General features: G+C 53.8%; 1 long non-coding RNA gene across 1 annotated transcript; it reads left to right on the top strand.

Annotated features, from left to right (window-relative positions):
* The first annotated feature begins 2,646 nt into the window (after positions 1 to 2,646).
* LOC128313223 (uncharacterized) lies at positions 2,647 to 5,639 on the top strand. Its single transcript, XR_008293604.1, has 3 exons — positions 2,647 to 3,043; positions 4,714 to 4,859; positions 5,316 to 5,639. It is a non-coding gene; the product is annotated as an uncharacterized LOC128313223 (long non-coding RNA).
* The last annotated feature ends 2,497 nt before the right edge of the window (positions 5,640 to 8,136 follow it).

Here is an 8,136-nt window from a genome sequence, read left to right as displayed (position 1 = left end):
TCCGACTTCGGCTCAGGTCATGATCTCATGGTTTGTGGGTTCGAGCCCCGTGTTGGGCTCTGGGCTGACAGCTCAGAGCCTGGAGCCTGCTTCGGATTCTGTGTCTCCCTCTCTGCCTCTGCCCCTCCCTTGCTCATGCTCTGTCTCTCTTTGCCTCTCAAAAATAAAGAAACGTAATAAAAAAAATTAAAAAAAAAAAAGAGGAGGTACAAGGGGCCCCAAGGGGAACTTCCTTGAGGGAAGAACTGAGTCCAAATCGTCTCCCAGGGCTCAAAGGAGTCCACCTGGCATTGACTACGTATTCAGGTTTTTTAATTTGACATATTTAATGAGAAAATATTCAGCGCCAGACCCTGCACGAATCGTCACTGTCCACACAGTAACGTACAACACACACAGTCTTTGCCCTTGAGGAAAACTTGACAGCCTAGTCGAGGGCAGTGATTAGTGGGCAAACATTCACATTCTTGTCTCAAGTAACAAGAGGAATAGGGACAAGTCATAGCCACAGCACTGTTGGAAGACGAGGCTTCAGAAGAGAAGGGGCATGTGAGTGGGGTTTTGAAGAATGGACAGGAGCCTATCAGACGCTGCGATCTTTTCAATTTAAACAGCTTTTTCCTGTCACACTGGCTTGTGCAAAGATACTGATCTTAGTGAGAGTTCCGCCTTTCCCTGGGGAAGAGAGTTGTGATGCGGGTGGAAAAACCTAACCAACAAGATCTGGCTGCTCCCCTGGGGGTCTGGGGTGAGAACAGGCAACTACTGACCATGATGAGTGGGGTGAGTTTCAGGCACAGGGTGGGAGGCAGAGGTAGGCTGAGGCCACGGGTCAGACGCCTCACATGTTGATGTGGAGGAATGAAAAAGGCCGTGACAAACCAGCTGTGTGGATGTGTCCCGCCCTTAAGTTTGCCCTTGAATCTCTTCGCGTCAAGTTTCTTCCTCTGCTCCAAGGCACAAACCAGCTCAGACTTTCCCAGGGCAAATGGGCCTCACCAAGTCTCTCCCGCCACGGGAGTCTCTTGTTGCCACTGTGCCGCGGGATGCCTTTGGGTGGAGACGTGTCCGCAGTGCTCTGAAGCTGTCTTAGCAATTCACGAGTTGGCGGAGTTTCAGGAGTTTTGCAAACCAGTTGTTGGGCAGTCATCATTAAAAATGAAATAACCTAACTTTACAATCAACTAATCTTTACAATCAAATGCAGTTTGTTAAAATAAAGACAAGACTCAAAACTCTTCACTTCCTCGTGATTTTACATTTTGCCATCATCGAGTCTCTTGAGGTCATCCGCGTCGATGGTATCTGTCTACCGGAGACTTGACATAACGACGTGCTTCGGCACATCTCTTCCCAACTCTGTGTGTGGTGACATCACATTGGTAACTTGAAACTGGCCAAGGCGGGATTATTTACTACCCGGAAATTGGTAAACGCTGCACATCAGGGCTTGATTTGCTGTTTTGACTTTCTAAAGAAAGTGATGGACAAAATGGTAATGGCACAGACTATACCGAAGCGATGAAATATAGTATAACAGTAGTTCATGTATCAGACCTAATGACAATAATTTATTGAGAAAAGAGTTAGGAGACCGGAATGGAACCCCGCTGCAAATTTTGATTGAGTTGCAACCATAGGCTGACCAGAGATACAAGGGTTTGGCAACAATTAACAACAGCATTCTGTGAAATTAATGGACTATACAGAATTTACAGTCAAGGGTGCATGCCCTGTGTTATTTGTAAACTGTGTGCAACACATCCTTTATATCCGTGAAATTCATAATAGACATACATACGTGTATAATGAATGTCTTTGGATTTCTGAAGAACCAGTCGTCAAACATTTGCCAGCACACCACTGGACAAATCTAAATCCAGGTTTAATAAAGTCCTTTTCAGAGCACGTTTCTTCTGGGGGAAGCCCTTTTCACCACAGGGAAGTGATTTCAGGACAAAGAGACAGGTGACCTCACGCTTCCATTGTGGACATTCCCCTGACCTCGGTGGCTCTGTGCCTTTGAGCTCCGGCATTTTCAACAATGACAATAAAAGCAACACATTCAGGGCCTTTGTGGTACTTTATTTACATTTGCCAACTGAAGCGCCTTAAAAAAGGCCGATTTGACCGCAAGTAACAGCAATTTCGCGGGCTCCTTGAAACAAGGCAGGAATTGCCGGAAGTATGAATTCGGGCAGAGCGCGAGAACTCTCCTCTGCAAACCTTCATCACTCCCTCACCCTTCCCAGGCCTGCGCACAGCTTCCTGCTTCTTTTCTCTTGTGCAAACAGCAATGAGGGGAAAGGCAGTTACTTTACAGTCAACAGGTTGACCCTTTCTTAGGTCAGGGACCAGCCTGAACGAGTTGTGCCAGTCCGTATCCCTCGAAGGATCCGATTGGCCCGCTTGGATCAGGTAGGCTTTCCTGGACCAATCAGCCGCGGCTATGGGCGTGGAGGGGCGGAGTCACACGCGCGTCGCCCTGGCCTCCAGGTCAGCGCCACCGACTCGGACGGGAGGGGCTCCTCCGGGGAGACGGAGGGTGGAGCAGGGGCTGGGCCAACGCTCGGAAGGTCGTGTATCAAAGGAGGTCACACGTGAAGTGCAGCCGGGTGGACGCCCAGGACTCCCCGGCAGGGCCGATTTCCTTTCATTCCCAGGGAGAAAGTCTTCTGGGTAACAGGCCACCTCGTGCACTGTCCGGTATCACATTCAGTTGCCGCTGAATATGCCTTAATTACACACTTGATAGTTTTGTCTGTAAAGAGGTGAAAAACACATATGGCACGTGCTCAGATAGCTTCTAAATATTGAGATCGAAGTAGAAGACAGTCATCTCTGTTTCTGCGGTCTGGTGACCATCCTGGGGCTCCCAGGGTTGCCCGTGGGTCCCCATCGGGGGGGATTATGACGCAGATTATGATGCTGCGTCATAATCATGTTGTTTCCTTACTTCACAATACGCCCTGAGCACCTCCCCGCCCCCTTGCCCAGGGTGGGCCACAGAGCCACAGGGTCCACAGGGCCTGGCACACTCCAGGTACTGAAGCAGCTGACAGAGCAGGCTCTTCCGGGGGCGGATGGCCTGGGTTCGAATCCCGACTTCCTTACTAGCTGTTGAGAGTCAGGCAAGTGACAACTATTCTGTGCCTCAGTTTCCTCACCTGTAAAATCGAGATAAATAACTGTGCCTACCACATATGGTTGTAAGGACTGAATGAGTTTGCTTTTTTAAATTTTTAATATTTATTTTTGAGAGAGAGAGAGAGAGAGAGAGCGCACAGGGGAGGGGCAGAGAGAGAGGGAGACACAGAATCTGAAGCAGGCTCCAGGCTCCGAGCTATCAGCAGCAAAGCCTGATGCAGGGCTCGAACCCACGAACTGAGAGATCATGACCCAAGCTGAAGTTGGATGCTCAACAGACTGTACCACCCAGGTACCCCAATGTTTAAGTCTTAAGTATTATTATTTTTAGCATTAGCATTCCACTCTCAGCTGCACCCCTGCGCAGAGACTGGCGTGCAGAGTGGCTGGAGGGGCTAGCATTTGCCGTCTCCTCTGTCATCCACTCCAAGCCGGCAGGCAGGCTGGTGTGTGTAGGGGGAGGAGCTGTGTGGGGCAGAGGGCAGGAGAGAGATGGCAGTCCTGATAAGGGGTGAGTGTAAGTGCCCTGGGGGTGGCTCCATCTGGCCCTCCGGGGAGAGGCCCGGGCTCAGGGGAGGCTCCAGCAGCACAGGGGCCCTTACAGCGGCGTGTTTGGGGCGTATGGCCTCAGTGCGGTGAGTGTAGGGGTGCGAATGTCTGCAGGTGAGTGTGTCTCCGGCCGGTGTCTGTGGGACTGTGGGTCCCGAGGAATGGCCTGAAAGCCCTGGGGATGGGACCACCCTCAGGGGTGTGCAGTCTAACAGCGCCTTCTGCTCTGAAGCGCTCTGCTCTTGGTCTAATGCTTGGCTGTCACCGTCTCGACATTCTTAACACATTTTTTTTTTAACCAGGGGCCCCTATTTTCACTTTGCAGTGGGCCCGCCAGTTATCTAACCAGTCAAGGGTCGGGGGTACGTGTGTATGTGTCTGGGGGTGCGTGCGAGGTCATGTGCGGTTTTAGGTGTATGTGTGTCACGTCTGGGCTTGCATGTGTGTCTCTGGGATGGGTCTTCCTCTGGACTAGGGGACCAGGATGCTGGTCTCTGTGGGAATTACCTCCCCACCCCCACCCAAGACACAGAGAAAAGCCTCTCGCATCAGTTCCGCCCTGCACCCCCCAGCCCAACCTCACACCCACACCAGGACCCCTCTGTCTCTGCAAGATCCCAGCGCCCCACCGCACCCCTAGTCCTGCTAGTCCTGCCCCTGTGGGAAGATGGGAAGAGTAAAAAAAAAAAAAAAAAAAAAAAATCAGTCCTGGGGAAAGGGCTGGGAGAGGAGAGGAGAAAGTGTGGCCCTGACAAGGGACCACGTTCCCCAACCCAGCGGCAGAGCCCGAGCTCAAACTGAGTCTTCCCGCCAACCTTGCCCCAGCCTCTGACCCCCTCCACGCCTCTGACGGCTGCGCCCGCCATCACTGCCTCTGAACTATGAGCAGGATTCTATCTCTCTTGGGAAACACGGCACCCATAGCACAGTCTCCACCAGCCCCCATCTCTCCTCCGGCCACAAATGAGAAAGGGTCTGAGGACATTGACATTATCGCGTTCATCCCTCATTGTTCAGATGGGGAAACTGAGACCCAGAGAGGCATAGCGGCTGCTCCAGATCACTTACCCAGGGTGGCACCAGGAGCTTCCTAACCCCAAATCTCGTGGTCTTGTGCTCAGTACTCTCCTCATTTCTCCTGTTGCTCAGTACTCTACACTCAGGTAAGCACCCAGAGGCCCTGGCGTCTGAGGACTCTCTTTGCCCCCCCCCCCCCGCCCCAGCCCAGGGACCCGAGGGGTCTTCAGGGGTGGTGATTGCTGCCAGCTCCCAGGGATAGAAGGGCAACCTAGGGTGGGGGTGGCAACCTAGGGTGGGGGTTCTGCCTGCTGTTTGTCACAGCTGCCTGGACCCCCATCCCCACCGGGCCTCCACCCCAGGCTGCAGAAAGAGCAGGCGGGGGGGGGGGGGAGGGGGGCAGCCAGGCCCACAAAGACCCAGAGATCCGGCCGGCACTCTTCACCAGCAAGGGCCAGGCCCCTTCTCGGCTTCCACCACACAGCCTTCTCTTATCTCCTGGACGTGCATCTAAGAGTTTGTTTGAAGACAGCGTTCTCCGGTGTAAACGTAGCTCACCTGACCCCGCCCCGTTAGCTCTCTCGTCCCACCCTGTTTTACAGTCCGCAGCCTGGGGACTGGAACACAGGCCAGATGAGGGAGAAGGCAGGACAGCAAGTGGCTGCAACGCTCCGCCCTCCTGGGAGGGGTCACACTATCATCTTTGGCGACCCATCCCTCCCGGGTGTTTAGCCCTGCAGATGCAGCCCAGTTTCAGAGCCAGGACAAACATCTTCTCAGCCATGTGGCCAGAAGGCTGGGCCAATCGATCTCCAGCTTCTGGGTGGGAAAACCGAGGTCCGGAGAGGGGCAATGGTGGCTGGAGGCCTGGGCTCACACAGCAGCTATGAGCCTGAGCCCTGCTTCAGGTGCCCTTGACTCAAAACTAACCACGTCCTCCTGGTTCTGGGGGATCTGTAGTCCCGTGAGAAGGAGCTCAGGGCTGGGCTGCCTCTGAAACTCCTGAGTCGAGGGGTATCTTTTCTTGAGCTACGTATTCTTTTTTGTTGTTGTTGTTAATGTTAAGATTAAGAAAAAAAGTTTTATTTATCTTTTGAGAGAGAGAGAGCACAAGCAGGGGAGGGGCAGAGAGAGGGGGGTGGGGAACAGAGGATCTGGGCTGACAGGCTGACAGCAGTGAGCCGATATGGGGTTCGAACTCCTGAACCGCAAGATCATGACCTGAGCCGAAGTCAGACGTTGGGTTTCCTATTCTTGAATCCCCTCCAAAATCAACCTTTCTTTTCCCAACATCTTCTCCTTGCCTCTTCTGCCTCAGCTAAACCATTGGTTTAAGGGATGGGGGCTGGATAGTTCCAGATGTCCCAGCCATACATCAGCCCCCCTATGGGTACCTCAGCCCTGCCAGGGCGCTCAGGCAGAACCTGTCCCCAGAACATCCCCTTGTCTCAGAAACTAAAGACAGCCCTGGACCTCACTGCGTGCCAGGCTCTACTCTAAGACTTGGCGTATCAGCTCGTTGTGCCTCGACGAGGTGACGGAGGTGCAGAGAAGGCACGTAATCTGCCCACAAAGCTGACATGGTAAGGTAAGGCTTTAGCTCAGGAAACCTGGTTTCAGAGAGAGGACTTTTAACCACCGTGTCAGGGACCTTGTGTCCCGTGATGGCCACCCTCTCTGTTTTCCAGACTCACAGGCCGTCCAGAACAATGACCATGTGTCCCAGTTTCGCTTGCAACTAGATGTGGCCACGTGCCTCATTTCTGGCCAAGAGGGAGGCCATAAGTGCAGCTGCCAGGTCACGCCTTTAATTAGGAGAGGTGTGTCCTCCTCTGTCCCCTGCCTGCTGGCTGCTGGTGAGAGCCTGGGACGACTGCCATAGCCTCCTAACTAACCAGTGTCCAGTCCAGCCTCCACACGACAGCCAGAGAACTCTTAACCATGATCTGAGTCAGATCATCGTGCTCCCCCACCTGAGCCCTCAGTGACTCCCCATGGCCTTCGGAAGAAAGGCCAGCCTCCTTGATGGTGGGCAAGGCCTTTGTTTCTCCGGACCTAAACGATCTTCCTATCTTTTATTTATTTATTGTTTATTTATTTATTTGAGAGACAGACAGAGGGAGAGCCTGCACATGAGCGGGGGAGGGGCAGAGAGGACAGAGAGGGAGGGAGAGAGAGAATCCCAAGTGCCACCCGTGCACAGCCGGACGCGGGGCTCGATCCCGCGAACCGTGAGACCATGACCTGAGTGGAAATCAAGAGCCGGACGCCCAACCCACCGAGCTACCTGGGCGCCCCGGATTTGCCGCTTTTATCCTCTGCCCTCATCCCAGATCAATCACCAGGAAAATCTCATCTTTCCTTAACTGTCTACTCCTCCTCTGCCTTCCCAATTTCTCACCCCACACCTGGCAAATTGCTATGCATCCTTTAAGATCTAGTCCAAAGGGTACGTCCGGTATGAAGCCTTTCCTGACTCTCTTGGCAGAGTGAGTGGCTTCCCGCTCCTGGCCTTCCGTGGTCCGTGGTCCGTGTGCGGTCCGCACGTGGGATAATGATAGCCTTTCTGTATTGCCATAGTCTGTAGGCATCCACCTCTCCCCTCTCTCTATAGGGGTGGAACCTAAGTTTAGGCCATCGGTTGGTTGCCAGTACGGGTCCAGGCACCAAGCCAATGGCAGTCAAGTTCAAGAATGCGTGTGTGTGTGTGTGTGTGTGTGTGTGTGTGTGCATGTCCTGAGCTGGCTGGAGGCCCAGGCCAAGGAGACAGGCAGGACATCTAGAAATAGCCACCTCCCTGGGTCCAGACCAGGCCTGGCCCCCTGATTAACTGACCCTGAGTGAGGGTGTCGGGGCCCAGGATGGGTGGGTGGAGACCAAGAGGTATGACTCAGGCAGAATGTGGCCCTACTGCCCTCTGGGGTCTGCTAGCCAAGGCAGATGGGCCCTGCCTGACTGTTAGTGGTCTGTTCTGGGACTCAGACCTCAGTGACCCTCAGTGACCAGTGGGTATTTCAGGCCAGGGCTGGGCATCACCTGCTTCTTTGGCCCTGCGGCTTGTAGGTCAAAGGGGAGCCTGCCAGCCTACCCCCTGAGGAGGTGACGGGATTGGAGCAGAGACACTGGAAAAGTTTGTCCTCTCCTGGTTCTGGCCCCACCCCACCCTCTTCCCCCACTTGGAAGTACCCTCCCTGAACCACCAACTGCCAAAGCTTGAAGGATTAAAGGGTTCATCTGGCCCAACCCCCTGCCATGGCGTTGGGGACACTGAAAGAAAGAGACTGGCCCAAGGTCACAGAGCGAGGCAGGGCAGACTGTCTCTGGGAAAGGTGTGGAATGGTGGCAGGCCATACAAGGCCTCGGGGCCAGGGTCCTGGGTCCAAATCTCGGCTCTCATCTGTAACCTGGGGATGGGAACCAAAG

This window comes from Acinonyx jubatus, chromosome C1 (genome assembly GCF_027475565.1).
Source record: "Acinonyx jubatus isolate Ajub_Pintada_27869175 chromosome C1, VMU_Ajub_asm_v1.0, whole genome shotgun sequence".
Taxonomy (NCBI): domain Eukaryota; kingdom Metazoa; phylum Chordata; class Mammalia; order Carnivora; family Felidae; genus Acinonyx; species Acinonyx jubatus.
The sequence above is the reverse complement of the archived record's forward strand: the minus strand, read 5'-3'. Positions and strand labels throughout refer to the sequence as shown.